Source organism: Dasypus novemcinctus, chromosome 17 (assembly GCF_030445035.2).
Source record: "Dasypus novemcinctus isolate mDasNov1 chromosome 17, mDasNov1.1.hap2, whole genome shotgun sequence".
Lineage (NCBI taxonomy): Eukaryota > Metazoa > Chordata > Mammalia > Cingulata > Dasypodidae > Dasypus > Dasypus novemcinctus.
The window spans coordinates 61,791,316-61,805,583 of NC_080689.1; the positions used below are offsets into that span (position 1 = coordinate 61,791,316).

Consider the following 14,268-nt stretch of genomic DNA (forward strand, 5'->3'; position numbering starts at 1 on the left):
TTTTATCAAGAAAGGTTGCTGTATTTTGTCAAATGCTTTTTCTGCATCAATAGATATAATCATGTGATTTTTTACCTTCAATCTGTTTATATGGTGTATTACGTTGATTGATTTTCTTATGTTGAACCATCCTTGCATACCTGGGATAAATCCCACTTGGTCGTGGTGTATAATTCGTTTAATGTGTTGTTGAATACGATTAGCAAGTATTTTGTTAAGTATTTTTGCGTCTAGGTTCATTAGAGAAATTGGTCTGTAATTTTCTTTTCTTGTGATGTCTTTGTTTGGCTTTGGTACTAGGGTAATGTTGGCATCATAGAAGGAGTTGGGTAATGTTCTTTCTGTTTAGATTTTTTGGAATAGTTTCAGCAGGATTGGTGTCAGTTCTTTCCGGAATGTTTTGTAGAATTCACCTGTGAAGCCATCTGGCCCTGGGCTCTTCTTAGTTGGGAGATTTTTAATAACTGATTCTATCTCTCTGCTTGTGATTGGTTTGTTAAGATCATCAATTTTTTCTTTTGTCAATATGGGCTGCTTATGTGTTTCTAGGAATTTGTCCATTTCCTCTAGATTGTCATTTTTGTTGGAATATAGTTTTTCAAAGTATCCTCTTATGATAGTCTTTATTTCTGTGGGGTCAGTGGTGATATTGCCTTTCTCATTTCTTATTTTGTGTATTTGCATCTTCTCTCTTTTTTTCTTTGTTAGTCTCGCTAAAGGTTTGTCAATTTTGTTGATCTTCTCAGAAAACCAGCTCTTGGTCTTGTTTATCTTTTCAAGTGCTTTGTTATTTTCTATTTCATTTAGTTCTGCTCTTATCTTTGTTATTTCCTTCCTTCTTCTTCCTGTTAGGTTACTTTGTTGTTGTTTTTCTAATTCCTTCAAATGTGCAGTTAGTTCTTCAATTTTTGCTCTTTCTTCTTTTTTGATATATGAATTTATGGCTATAAATTTTCCTCTCAGTACTGCTTTTGCTGCATCCCATAAATTTTGGTATGTTGTGTTATCATTATCATTTGATTCAAGGTAGTCATTGATTTCTTTTGAGATTTCCTCTTTGACCCACTGTTTTTCTAAGAGTGTGCTGTTTAATTTCCAAATCGTGGTGTGAAATCTGGGCTTCTGTCCCTTGCAAATTTCCAGCTTGACTCCACTGTGGTCAGAGATATTGTTTTGTATGATTTCAATCTTTCTGAATTCATTCAGCCTTTCTTTGTGGCCTAGCATATGATCTATCTTGGAGAATGATCCATGTGCGCTTGAGAAAAATGTATATCCTGCTGTGTTTGGGTGTAGCGATCTATATATGTCTATTAGATCCAGCTCCTCTAATATACTGTTCAGATGTTTTGTTTCTTTGGTGATTCTCTTTTGAGATGTTCTGTCCAGAGTTGATAGTGGTGTATTAAAATCCCCCACTATAATTGTAGATGTATCTATTCTTTCACTTAGTTTTTCCAGCGTTTGCCTCACGTATTTAGAGGCACCCTTGTTAGGGGCATAAATATTTATGATTGTTCGATCTTCTTGACAGAATTTCCCTTTCACTAAAATGTAGTATCCTTCTTTGTCTCTCACAATTGTTTCACATTTAAAGTCTATTTTGTCTGATATTAATATAGCTACTCCTGCCTTTTTTTGGTTATTGTTAGCTTGTATGATTGTTTTCCAGCCATTCACCTTCAATCTCCATGCGTCTCTGGGTCTAAGATGTGTCTCTTGTAGACAGCATACGGATGGGTCATATTTCCTTATCCAATGTCCCACTCTGAATCTTTTGATAGGTGAGTTTAATCCGTTGACATTCAGTGTTATTACTTTCAAGGAATTATTTGTGTTAGCCATATTTTGATTGGATTTGTGTTTGTCATATTTTGTTTGTATTTTTTTTGTCTTTTTTGTTGTTGTTGTTGTTCTTATACTCTCCTCCAACTCTGCCTTTCCTGTTTTTTCCTTTCTTCCTGCAGGACTCCCTTTAGCGTTTCTTGAAGGGAAGGTTTCTTGCTGGTATACTCTTTCAGTTTCCGTTTGTCTGCAAATATTTTGAACTCTCCATCATGCTTGAATGCTAGTTTAGCTGGATAGAGTATTCTTGGTTAGAAATTTTTTTCCTTTAGTACCTTGACTATATCATACCACTGCCTTCTTGCCTCCATGGTTTCAGATGAGAAATCAGCTCTTAATCTAATTGAGCTTCCCTTGTATGTGATGGTTTTCTTTTCTCTTGCTGCTTTTAGGATTTTCTCTTTGTCTTGAGCATTGGATAATTTGACAAGTATATGTCTTGCGGTGGGCCTGTTGGGGTTTATGACTAGTGGAGTGCGCTGTGCTTCTTGGATATGTGCGGCGGCTTGCTCGGTCGGTAGAGGTGGGGTCTGGCTGCGGACGAGGGGTCGGTCCAGCTCTGGAGGAGGGGTCGGTCCCGCTTGGGACGAGGGGTTGGTCCCACTTGGGACGAGGGGTCGGTCCGGCAGCAGACGAGGGATCGGTCTCACAAGGGGTTGCGCGGTTCGGCTGACGGGGTCGCCCGGCGAAGCCGGCGACGAAGGGGTCGCCCGGCGAAGCCGGCGACGAAGGGGTCGCCCGGAGAAGCAGGCGACGAACTGGGGACAAGGGAGGCCAGGCCCTTGTCGGGGGCTCTCAGGACTGGAGGGCGCACGGCAGAAGAACTACCGCGGAGACAAGGTAAACACGCAAGTCCACTTTATTGAGGGAGAGGCAACAGTTTTATAGGGGCTGGGGAAGGCTGATTGGTCGAAGCCACGCCCTGTTCTGATTGGTTGCCGGCGAAAGGTCAGTGGGCGGTACTGGACGGGGGAGAGGTGGTGGTTAGGGATTGGCTGTCGCTGTTGCTGGGGGAAGTGGCAGGGTTTAGTGATTGGTGGCTGCTGTTGCTGGGGTAGAGGGCAGACTTGAGTTTCCCGCCCACGCCTGGCTGTTGCTGCTGTCCGGGGAAGGGAAAAGGGCAGACTGGATTTTTCCGCCCACGCCTGGCTGTTGCTGCTGTCGGGGGAGGGGAAAGGGCAGACTGGATTTTTCCGCCCACGCCTGGCTGTTGCTGCTGTCGGGGGAGGGGAAAGGGCAGACTGGATTTTTCCGCCCATGCCTGGCTGTTGCTGTTGTCGGGGGCGGGGAAAAGGGCAGACTGGAATTTTCTGCCCTGCGCCTGCGCAGGGAGAAAGAAGGCATCGTGTGGCGCTATCTGGGAGGAGGGGCGGCCGCGGAAGCATGGCTGCCGAGAAGGGGAGACCCGAGGGCACTCTGCGCCCATGCCGAGCTCCCTTCAGGGGTGGCAGTGAGTCCGACCAGCCACCCTATTATGGGGGCAGCGGCTTGGCCTGCCGCAGCCGCTCCCCCGCCAGGCCAGCAAACCACACTTCAGCCCGAGGGGTGACCACATTTCCCCCTTCTTTTCAAATAAAGGCCAGGATGGCAGCAGTAGCAAATAGCCGAGGCCCAAGAGGCAGCAAGCAATGAGGGAAGCAGGGCTGAAGAGGGAGGTGAGTATGCCGGGGATATAAATGTACAATTTGGGGGGCAGTATCTTGCCGTTGCAAGCAAGGGTGGCCAATGTCCAATTCTTGTTGATCTCGGTGGCTATAAGGTCCATCTGCTTGTTAAAAGTCCAGGGTGACAGCGCGTTACAGGTAGTTGATCTCTTCTTGGCGGCGAAGAGCGGTAGAGGCAGACTGTGTGATGGTCTGGAGGATCGCAGCAGTGAGGACAAGTCGCGTCAGGGCACCAGCGATGGTGGTGGCGGCAGCGTCGGGAGTGGTGGAGACGTAGGCGAGGACAATAAGAAGGCCAAAGTCTTCACGGGTGCGAGAGAGGCCGATGTTAATGGGGCGGGCCGACATGGGGCGGCCCAATCTGCAACGCAGTAGGGGTTCAAGCGAAAAAAGGAGGGGGACGGGGGACGAGAAAGGACGCTTTGGATGGCTGAGAAGAGGAGTGAGGTCGAGACAGGAGGAAGCTCCGCAGAAGTATGGGGAGGCAAGAGCAGAAGCGTTATTGGATGCTAGAAAGCAGGCCGCGGGCCGGGGAAAGCGGGTTGCGGGCCGTTTCGCGGGGCTGGAGCTGCTTGAGAGCGATGGCGGCATGGGGGGCCGTGGTTACAATCTTCTGGGGTGGTAGTGGCTAGACAGATGGCGGAAAATATTATCAAGAAAGCAAAGGTTATGAGGAAGAAATAGAGTATTAAAGGCTGTGGGGGAAGTGAGAAGATCATTTAGAGGATAGGGTTGAGAATGGTATGTTTAAGACAGAAGCTTTGTGGTTTGTAGGAGACTGCTTTATAAACGAAGGAGAATGAGGGCAGTAAATATAGTAACGATAGATAGGAAGATGACAGTGAGGAGGAGTCTTTGTTTAAGGTTCCAATCGTCCAGCGCAACAGTGGCTAGGCCTATAGCGAGGGGTGTTGCTAAATAGACAATGGCTGCAAAGACAAAATCATCTTCTGTTTCCTTAAGAATAACTTTTCTTTAAATACTTAGTAGCATGCAATATTAGAAACCGTTTCCTAAAAGCAAGTTGGTAGGGGAGCTTGGTTGCTGTTAATCTTTCCTGTTATAAAATTACCTTTTATTATTATTATCATCAATTTAGTTTTATATATATATTTAAGAATGACCTTTTGGAATTAGCCATTTAATACCTTAATGTAAACTATTGAAGATAAATTTTATCTTTACAGAACACATTCCCCCACGTAAAGTTATCACAATACCTTTTACACTTGCCGCATGCAAATTAAGTTTCAAGAGTTTATGAAAAATTAGCCATCTTACTTTAGGACAAAATACGTCTTTTTGCAAAACTTATTACATTTCCGTTAGCATTTTTACAAACTTTTAACCTTTTTAATATTCATATAAGTTTTACATTCTTCATATTATCCTGTGAAGAAAAATAAGTTATTCATTTTAATCTAGGCAAGAACAACTTTTTATGAAGACGTACAGTTAATTTTGTTAATTAAGACTTACAATTTTTTTTAATTGTAGATATCTTATTAACATTTAAACTTATGTATTAATATAATAAACTTAAGTATTAATATAAGCGCTTATTTAATTTTTGGCCATTTGAATAGAGCTCTTTTAAAGATTTCTAGTAATTTATATTTACCATCCGGAGGTATCACAATATACGTTGACATTGAACGAACAGACAGACAAACACAGAACAATTACAACACATCAACAGAAATATATAATTTATTTACAGTTGACTCATAATTCTTACTTTCTTGGTATAGCTCCTTTTAAATCTTTTTTTATATAGCATATCATAGATTATACCCTTCAAGATTTCTTGTGGACTTCATGTTGCCTGTAATAAGCCAGGAGGGAATCTTTTACCTTCCTGCTCCACAGCAAAAGTGACCCTATCTATAAGGCGAGTGTAGGTGTCCGGGTCCCAGAGCCGACACATGGTAAGCCACGGATTAAAGGGGAGAAAAAGGTCCCAATATACTTGAAGCTGTTTGAAAGAGATCTTACACCGGTGAGTGTCTAGGAGACCGGCGAGAGCCCGAACTTGTGGGGCTTGCTTAGCAGATAGGATGTTACCCATTGCTAATGGCCTTTTGGAGCCGATAAGAAAAGGGGCCCTTACCTTGAGAGCGCGGCGATGGGAGCCGAGGTGCGCGGTGAGACGAGGGGTCGGAGCCGGTGGGGCTCCGACGGTGGTCGCGGGCCAAGAGAAGGCCCTGACGAGGGGAGGGCGGGACGACGAGCAGTGGAGCAAGGCAAAGGGGAGCAAGCGCAGAGGGGAGGAGGCAGAGGTGAAGGCGGGGTGGAGGTGCTCAGGCACGCGCTCCTGAGAGTTTTATTGGCGCCTCTTAATCATAGCGGGTCGGTATAAGCCCCCGACATGGAAGGAGAAAGCCATCCAGCGATTCTCCCAGACCGCCATGGATCATATGAGGTCACCAAGGTTCAGGAGCAGCAATGCAGAGCGAAAAGATAGGGGTGAGAAGAGAGGAGAGCGTAGGGCTATGGTAGGGTTACTTCAGACGTGCAAGCGCGTGCTCCCGAGAAATCCAAGGCTCCTCTTAATCATAGCGGGTCGGTATAAGCCCCCGACATGGAAGGAGAAAGCCATCCAGCGATTCTCCCAGACCGCCGTGGATCGTATGAGGTAGCCAAGGCTCAGGTAGCAGCAATGTTGCACGAGAGAAGTCCCAAGGTGAGAAGAGAGGAGGGCGTAGGGCTGTGGTAGGATTACTTCAGACATGCAAGCGCGCGCTCCCAAGAAATCCAAGGCTCCTCTTAATCATAGCGGGTCGGTATAAGCCCCCGACATGGAAGGAGAAAGCCATCCAGCGATTCTCCCAGACCGCCGTGGATCATATGAGGTAGCCAAGGCTCAGGTAGCAGCAATGTTGCACGAGAGAAGTCCCAAGGTGAGAAGAGAGGAGGGGGGGGCTGCCAGGTTATGGAGTGAGGCTGTGGTGGGGTTGCCTTGCCCCACGTTGGGCGCCAACTGCGGCGGCTTGCTCGGTCGGTAGAGGTGGGGTCTGGCTGCGGACGAGGGGTCGGTCCAGCTCTGGACGAGGGGTCGGTCCCGCTTGGGACGAGGGGTTGGTCCCACTTGGGACGAGGGGTCGGTCCGGCAGCAGACGAGGGATCGGTCTCACAAGGGGTTGCGCGGTTCGGCTGACGGGGTCGCCCGGCGAAGCCGGCGACGAAGGGGTCGCCCGGCGAAGCCGGCGACGAAGGGGTCGCCCGGAGAAGCAGGCGACGAAGGGGTCGCCCGGAGAAGCAGGCGACGAACTGGGGACAAGGGAGGCCAGGCCCTTGTCGGGGGCTCTCAGGACTGGAGGGCGCACGGCAGAAGAACTACCGCGGAGACAAGGTAAACACGCAAGTCCACTTTATTGAGGGAGAGGCAACAGTTTTATAGGGGCTGGGGAAGGCTGATTGGTCGAAGCCACGCCCTGTTCTGATTGGTTGCCGGCGAAAGGTCAGTGGGCGGTACTGGACGGGGGAGAGGTGGTGGTTAGGGATTGGCTGTCGCTGTTGCTGGGGGAAGTGGCAGGGTTTAGTGATTGGTGGCTGCTGTTGCTGGGGTAGAGGGCAGACTTGAGTTTCCCGCCCACGCCTGGCTGTTGCTGCTGTCCGGGGAAGGGAAAAGGGCAGACTGGATTTTTCCGCCCACGCCTGGCTGTTGCTGCTGTCGGGGGAGGGGAAAGGGCAGACTGGATTTTTCCGCCCACGCCTGGCTGTTGCTGCTGTCGGGGGAGGGGAAAGGGCAGACTGGATTTTTCCGCCCATGCCTGGCTGTTGCTGTTGTCGGGGGCGGGGAAAAGGGCAGACTGGAATTTTCCGCCCTGCGCCTGCGCAGGGAGAAAGAAGGCATCGTGTGGCGCTATCTGGGAGGAGGGGTGGCCGCGGAAGCATGGCTGCCGAGAAGGGGAGACCCGAGGGCACTCTGCGCCCATGCCGAGCTCCCTTCAGGGGTGGCAGTGAGTCCGACCAGCCACCCTATTATGGGGGCAGCGGCTTGGCCTGCCGCAGCCGCTCCCCCGCCAGGCCAGCAAACCACACTTCAGCCCGAGGGGTGACCACAGATATGCACATCTGTCTCTTTCAGTAGATTTGGGAAGTTTTCAGCCATTATTTCCTGCAACACTCCTTCTGACCCCTTTCCCTTCTCTTCACCTTCTGGAATGCCTATAATACATATGTTTGAGCATTTTGCATTGTCATTCAGGTCCCTAAGTCCTACCTGGATTTTTTCTATCTTCTTATTGACCCCTTCTACTATCTGTTTGATTTCTGATGTACTATCTTCCACATCACTAATTCTCTGCTCTGTCTCTTCTAGTCTGCTGATATTTGCTGCAAGTGTATTTTTGATTTCTTGAACTGTGGTGTTCATTCCCATCATATCTGTTATGTTTTTGCATATGTCTGCAATTTCCCCTCCAAGTGATGTCTTCATGTTGTTAACCTCTTTCATTACTTTGTCAAATTTGTCGGTGATAAATGTTCTGAGATCTTTCATTGCTTGTGCAAAGTTTTGCTCCCCTTCATGATTTTTGGTTTGTTGAATGGATTCAGCCATGTTTTCCTGATTACTGGTTTGGTTTGTAGATTTTTGTTGCTTTCTGGTCATCTCTTTCTCTTGACGGATTTAATCAGTTCCTTAGCTTCTTTGTCTACTCTTGGAGGTTAATTAGCTGTTATTTTTGCATAGGTGTTATATCTTCTCTTTGTCACTTTTTTCTTCTTATTCTAATTTCTTCTTGTTGGTTAAGTTCACTTTAAAGGTAAGTATTAGTGTTGGGGAAAGGCAATTGTGTAAGCAAGGGAAAAGTGTAAAGTAGTATTGGTGATATATGTTAACAAAGCAAGAATATGAGTTCTGGGAGGATGGAGGTTAGATTCATGTAAATTGTGTAGAGTTATAGCAGTAGGTAGAGTACTTATTATGAGGTAGATGATTGAATATGGGAGGGATATGGTATGAGCTAAAAAGCTATTGTTTTCATGAGAGAGGGAAAGAGCAAAGAAAGGTAATAGTTTCAAGAGTGGATAACAGACAGAAAACAAAACAAAGGTATTAGGAATTAAGACTTAGACCCTTCGTGGATCGAAGAAAGGGAGGTGGGAGGTGGAATATAGGAGAGACAGTAGATGGTGGCAGATATCAAGATGTAGGGGAAAGAGGATAGTGTAGGTAGCCTAAATCAGTTCACACAGAAATGAGGCAGTGGAGGATGAGAAAACCCAGCGAATGTGAGGTGTTTCCTGCCGCACCTATTGTATAACTGAGTTAAAATAAACTAAGTAGAATATGAGGGACAAGAGGGAGAGAGACAACAGAAAAAAAGAAAAAAGAAAAAAAAGGGGGGGGGAAGGGACGAGAGGAAGAAAGGAAAAGAGGGTGGGCACAGGGTGGGGAACAGGTAGGGGAAAGAAAAAAAAAAAAAACAGATATACACGAACCAGAATTAAAACACCCACTACACAGCACCTACCACACACACAAAAAAAAACCTTAAATAACTGAGTAAAAAAAGACTTTGGGGGATACGCTGTGAGAGAAGACTAGGGGATAATGCGGTGTTAGCAATCAGGGAATTGAAAAAAGTAAAGAATAAGTCAAAATGAAAATAAAAACAAAACAAAATGAAACGATAAAGAAAAAAACGTCAACATTGAAGGCTAGGGCATTTAAGGACCTCAGATGAACCTCAGTGCGTGATGGATTCAGGGATGGAAAGTCTGAGATATTGAGGACTCAAGAGGTGTGAGTCTCTGTGGGGTGGGCCACCAGAGTTTAGGGAATTCAGGCCTGGCAACCTCCAATCTGGTCGACAGGAAGCCTGGGAGCCCCACAGTGTAACACAGCCCTCAGGGATCCCCACAGCTGGGTGCCAGCCCTATGGGGGAAGTCAGATCCGCAAACTCTATATTATGACTGAACCCTGCAATTCACTTACTTATCTGGGCTCATTAGTATTGGTATATCTCACTTCAGCTTTTGGACAGCTCCCGTCCTGTGATTCCAAACCACTGCCACTAGAGGGCGCCTCTACACCGCAGCCACTTTACTAGTACAGATCCTAAGCCTGGCCTGTGACACCGAAAACAGATTCCAAAACCGGAATTCCCAAGCTTCGCAGAATATTCCCTAATCGGCTTCCAGACGTGTCCCCCTCCCTTACCGCAGCCTAAAACAATTTTCCATTTACGTCTCTTTATTGCCTACAGCCTATTTGGGTTGGAGATCGGCTGCCGGGCTTTTGGGGGCGGGGCTTCAGGCAAAAGCGCTATTGTTTGTGTTCGCAATCAAAAGTTTCTCCCGCTTCACAACAAAACACCGTCTATCTTCCCAAATCGATCCACAAAGGCGACCCGTCGCATCAACCCGCCAACAGCTCGCCCAGAACTCGCGAACTCCTTAGCACCTCAGACCCATCTAAAAGCTGAGCCGCCGGGCAGGACCGGGGTTCCCCTCACCCCTAATAGGGAGGAGCCCGTGCGCGGGTCTCACCTGCAGGCAATAGAACCCAAATTATATCTACTAGACCAATCCTCTCCGTTACCTTTCCACCCAATCGATGTCCAGGCACTTCTGCCCTGCAAAAATCCTGAAAAAGCCCCGCCTTGGAGAACCTGCAGCCGCGCCCAGCCATCTCTTCCCGGGACAGACTGCTAAGGCAAGTTCACTCAGCGACCATCTTGCCTCCTCCTCTGAGTTTGGCAATTTAAATCAATATATTCCAGAGGTTTAACTGACCAAGTTTCATTTAAGCAGTAAGGGCAATATTGAAGGTATGAAGAGAAAAGTTTTACCCAGTTGACTAATTCTATTATTCTATAACCTTAAGATCTTCTGTACTGGGCAACTAAATATTACAGCATAGGAAAATCTTAACTGCTCTGCCTTTAAGCAGAAAAAAAAATCATTTTTGTTGTACAAAACACAAGGAAAACCTAAGGCAGCCACCTGCACAAGTCTAAACACTGTGACCACACCACAACCCAACCATTCGCTTTGGCCAATAGACAATCGATTCCCATTGCAGGATGTGTCCTCCTAGCACCACCTGACCAGTACTGGGGGACAAGCAGAAGGAAAGAACCAATTCAGCAACACATTGTACACCTGGCTGTTTCTGCCCAAACTTGGCAAAATATTTCTCTTCTCTTTTCTCTCTCCTCATCTGTCTTTAAATACAAACCTATGACCTTCACTTGATCTGACGGCTTTTCTCTTGCTTCCATTCTTTTCATCCCTCTTCTATCAGACTTGCAGGTTGACTGGAACTTGAACTTTGTGACTTTTCTCTGCTTGGACACCAAATCTTTACCAATAATATTCCCTCAACCCTCTCTGTACAAGTTGACTTCCAGCCCACTCCTCTACTAACAAATGCTGAATCTGGTTGCTACCTCAGCACCCCTGTAGCTTCTCACAGCTTCCCATGGTGGCCAAAACTCTCTCCTCCTGCATCTTTTGACCCCACCTTGGCTCCCCTACCTTCTTTCTCATGGCTCCTCCTTCCTCTAGCCAACAGGTGTTCCCTGGGGCTCACTTCTAAGGTCTCTCACCTTCCCTTTATTGATTCATTTTCACACCTTCTGTAGAACAAGCCCATAAAACCAGCCCAGCCTTCCAATGCCTTTTGGACACTTCTGAGCTATGCCACTCTGATAACGGCAGTGATACCCGGGGTTTCATTTTGCAAAACAGGCTCTCTACATGCCAAGGTTCAGTTAAGTACTTAGCATTTATCATCCAGGTGCCCTGGACAGTGGCAAGAGCTAAGTGTATAGATGGTTAGGAATGTGAGCAAAGCTCATGTAAACCTGGATTCAAATCTCAGCCTTGACATTTCTTAGCTCTGTGGTCTTAATTTTAGTTGCTCCTTCTATAAAACAGGGATTGGAACTAGCTGACAGAATTGTCAGACACGAACTGGAAGTATACATCAAGTACCAGGCACACAGAAAAGGCTCATTAGATGATAGCTAGTGACATTCTGAATTCCTAAGGCTTTACCTCAGCATCTTTGGCTCCTTCCAACACATCACTGAGAATTTGTATGTATTCAGTTGCCCCTTTAATGACATCAACTTTGCTAGGCTTCCTGCTTTGTGGAAGGAATGGCACAAGTGCCTTCAGTTTGACGAAAACACGACTGAGATTTTTATCTAGAAAACAAAAAGGTACAGTGACACAGAGAAGCTAATTTGTACATATACCTCCCGAACCCATGGAACGGGGCTGTGCAGCTCATGTCTACAGCCCTTTTAGCTGGCTGGCGAATCTAAGCAGGCATATTCTGAAGAGCAGTAGTTCCTTCCACTGGCAGAGACTTTCAGGGCAAAAGGAGCAGCAAAACTCAGCACTGTGGCTGAGCCAGGGGGTACGTCTACATCGTCCCTTGACCGTCCCCCACCCACTGGAGAGGGCACCCAATGCACTGTAGTAGAGAAGCACTAGGAAGTCTTTGTTAAAAACTCCAAGTCAACTACACCAGGATGGAAAACCCCCTCCCCCATTCACTACCTTTATAAAGCCTGTAGGGTATTTAAATCACTCAGCCTCGGGTTGTTTAGCTGCAAAGTGGAGAACACCAACCTTGCAGCTTTTTGTGGTGAATAATGTACTGACAGGTAAAAATACCTCACCAAGCATCGCAGGCTTAGAAAGTCATCAGTAAATGGTACTAATGACTAAAATGGACACACACTTGTCTACTCAGGCACTGTGCCACCAACACTTCAAACTTTTCTAGCTGAGCTAATGTTATAGTGGCCAAAGAATCTGTAGTTGACGACACTTGAAACGTAGCTTGAGGTGACTCTTTTTTTTTGTCAGAGAGGCCAGAGGCCCTGGGCTACCAGCACCTCATTTTACTGGAGTGTGACACCTCACCACCCTCTTTTCCAGCTCTAAAGTCCTGGAACTCTGATGACCTTGTCCCTGGAGGACACAGGCCCTAGAGGAACTGGCTCCCCCTGGACACCACCAAGGATTTACTTTGAGACCGAATTGTGGAGGAAAATGTGGAAGGGGGCATCCTTTGCGACCTGAGCACTGGACCAGCTCACACGATCGGGAAACTGAGGCTCAACGTACCTGTACTAATGAGCTCTTTAAAAGCACCTGTCGGTGGAGACATTTTTGCAGCTGTCAGGAGCCTCAGCTGTCCCCCTCCGGGACCCGGTTCCCGCCCAAGGCCAGGCGGTGAGGAGGCCACACGAGAGGCGCTCAAAAAGCAGCCGGCTATGGTAGGGGCACCAAAGCCACCTTCTCTCCCCCGCCAACCAGGCGCACGAGGGGGACCTCAGGAGGTCCAAAGCCGCGGGGAGCGAGGCTGCCCGGGGAGGCTGAGAGGGCAGGGCCAGCCCGCCCGCGGGAAGGGGTGGGGGCGGCGGAGCAGCGACGGCCCTGGACGCCCGCGCTCCTTGGCCTTGGCCCCGCGCCGCCGCTCCAGCGCCAACTGCACGTCCTGGGTCGCCGAGGAGTCGCCGAGGGCAGACGCCTGAGCCGGCAGGTGGCAGCCAGCTGGGCAGCGGCCCGAACTGCTCCCGCAGCACGTCCTCCAGCACCTCGGCCTCCGGGGCGTCCAGGAAGGCGGCGGCGCCGGGCTGGGCCCTGACGGCTCAGGCGCAGCGTCTATGGCTGAGCGCGAGGCCGGGCCCGCCCTCCACAGCCCCTGCCCTGCTGGGCAGAGGAGAGGCCGCGCTCAGGGAAAATTGGGCCGCCAGGGTTAAGGCATGGATCGGCTTTTAACTAGCTCCACCAGTGATTACCATGAGCCTTGACGAACAGCACTGGTTCCTGAAATTGACTGCACCTGCCATCCCCGGGCGGGGCCGGGGGCGGGAGGGAAGCAAGTCCATAATAGACGATTCCAGCCCTATTCCTACATGTGTATTCAAAAAGACATCTGTATATATGCGTAAATTCACATGCACGTACACGTATGCATAGACACAAATTGACTGCAATGCAAGGTTTTAGAAATCCATTTTCACATAAATGTTGTAGAAAAAGGTGAAAGAATAATAACAGAGAGCTCCTGCCTCCACTTCTACTATTTAATCACATTTGCTCCATCACCCTTTTCTATGAATTGTCCCATTTTCATTATTCTTTTTCTGAACTATTTAAGCTGCAGAAATGATGTTCCAACAGGGAGGGAAGAAGGAAGAGGAAGAAGAAATCCTCATTGTGTCTGGGCTATGCTGATTCCAGAAATTCCTGGGCCCATACTGATACGAATTGGAGAAGGGAAAGTGCTCTCTCACTATAGATGCCACCAATTTGGCCACCATCAGGGAGTCAACAGTGGACACCAAGGAGTTGCTCCTCACGAAATAGTTCTCAATGACAAAAGGAAAACTAGTCAGTTTAGGGTGAAACCACCTGGCAGGCACCCCTTTGACCAGGTGATCAAGGTTAGCATCAGCAGTGGGGGCACAGGTAACATCATGCAGCTCCTGATGAGATGCACGGAGAAAAGCCGAGCTCCATTTCTATGGGATCCCTGCCAAGAAGGCCTGACCTAAGTCTCAACATGAGGAAACATTGGGCAGATTCAGCCTACAGAATGCTTGTGTGCTTACACATATACACCTAAATCTACATCTATGTGTGTGTGTATCTTATGCATGTGTTTATTTTTAAAGCCATGAGTGCACATTAATATTTCCAATTCCAACCCAACACCTCAGATTTCTCTCTAGTCTTCCCCCTTTCCTTATTTTTAATTTCCTTCTCCAAGAGTGAGAATCCTGA

The 14,268-nt window shown here is 47.8% G+C and overlaps 1 pseudogene; it reads right to left on the reverse strand.

The window, feature by feature from the left end:
* Positions 1-14,268, reverse strand: part of LOC131273755 (factor in the germline alpha-like) — a 43,179-nt pseudogene that overhangs the window by 24,731 nt on the left and 4,180 nt on the right.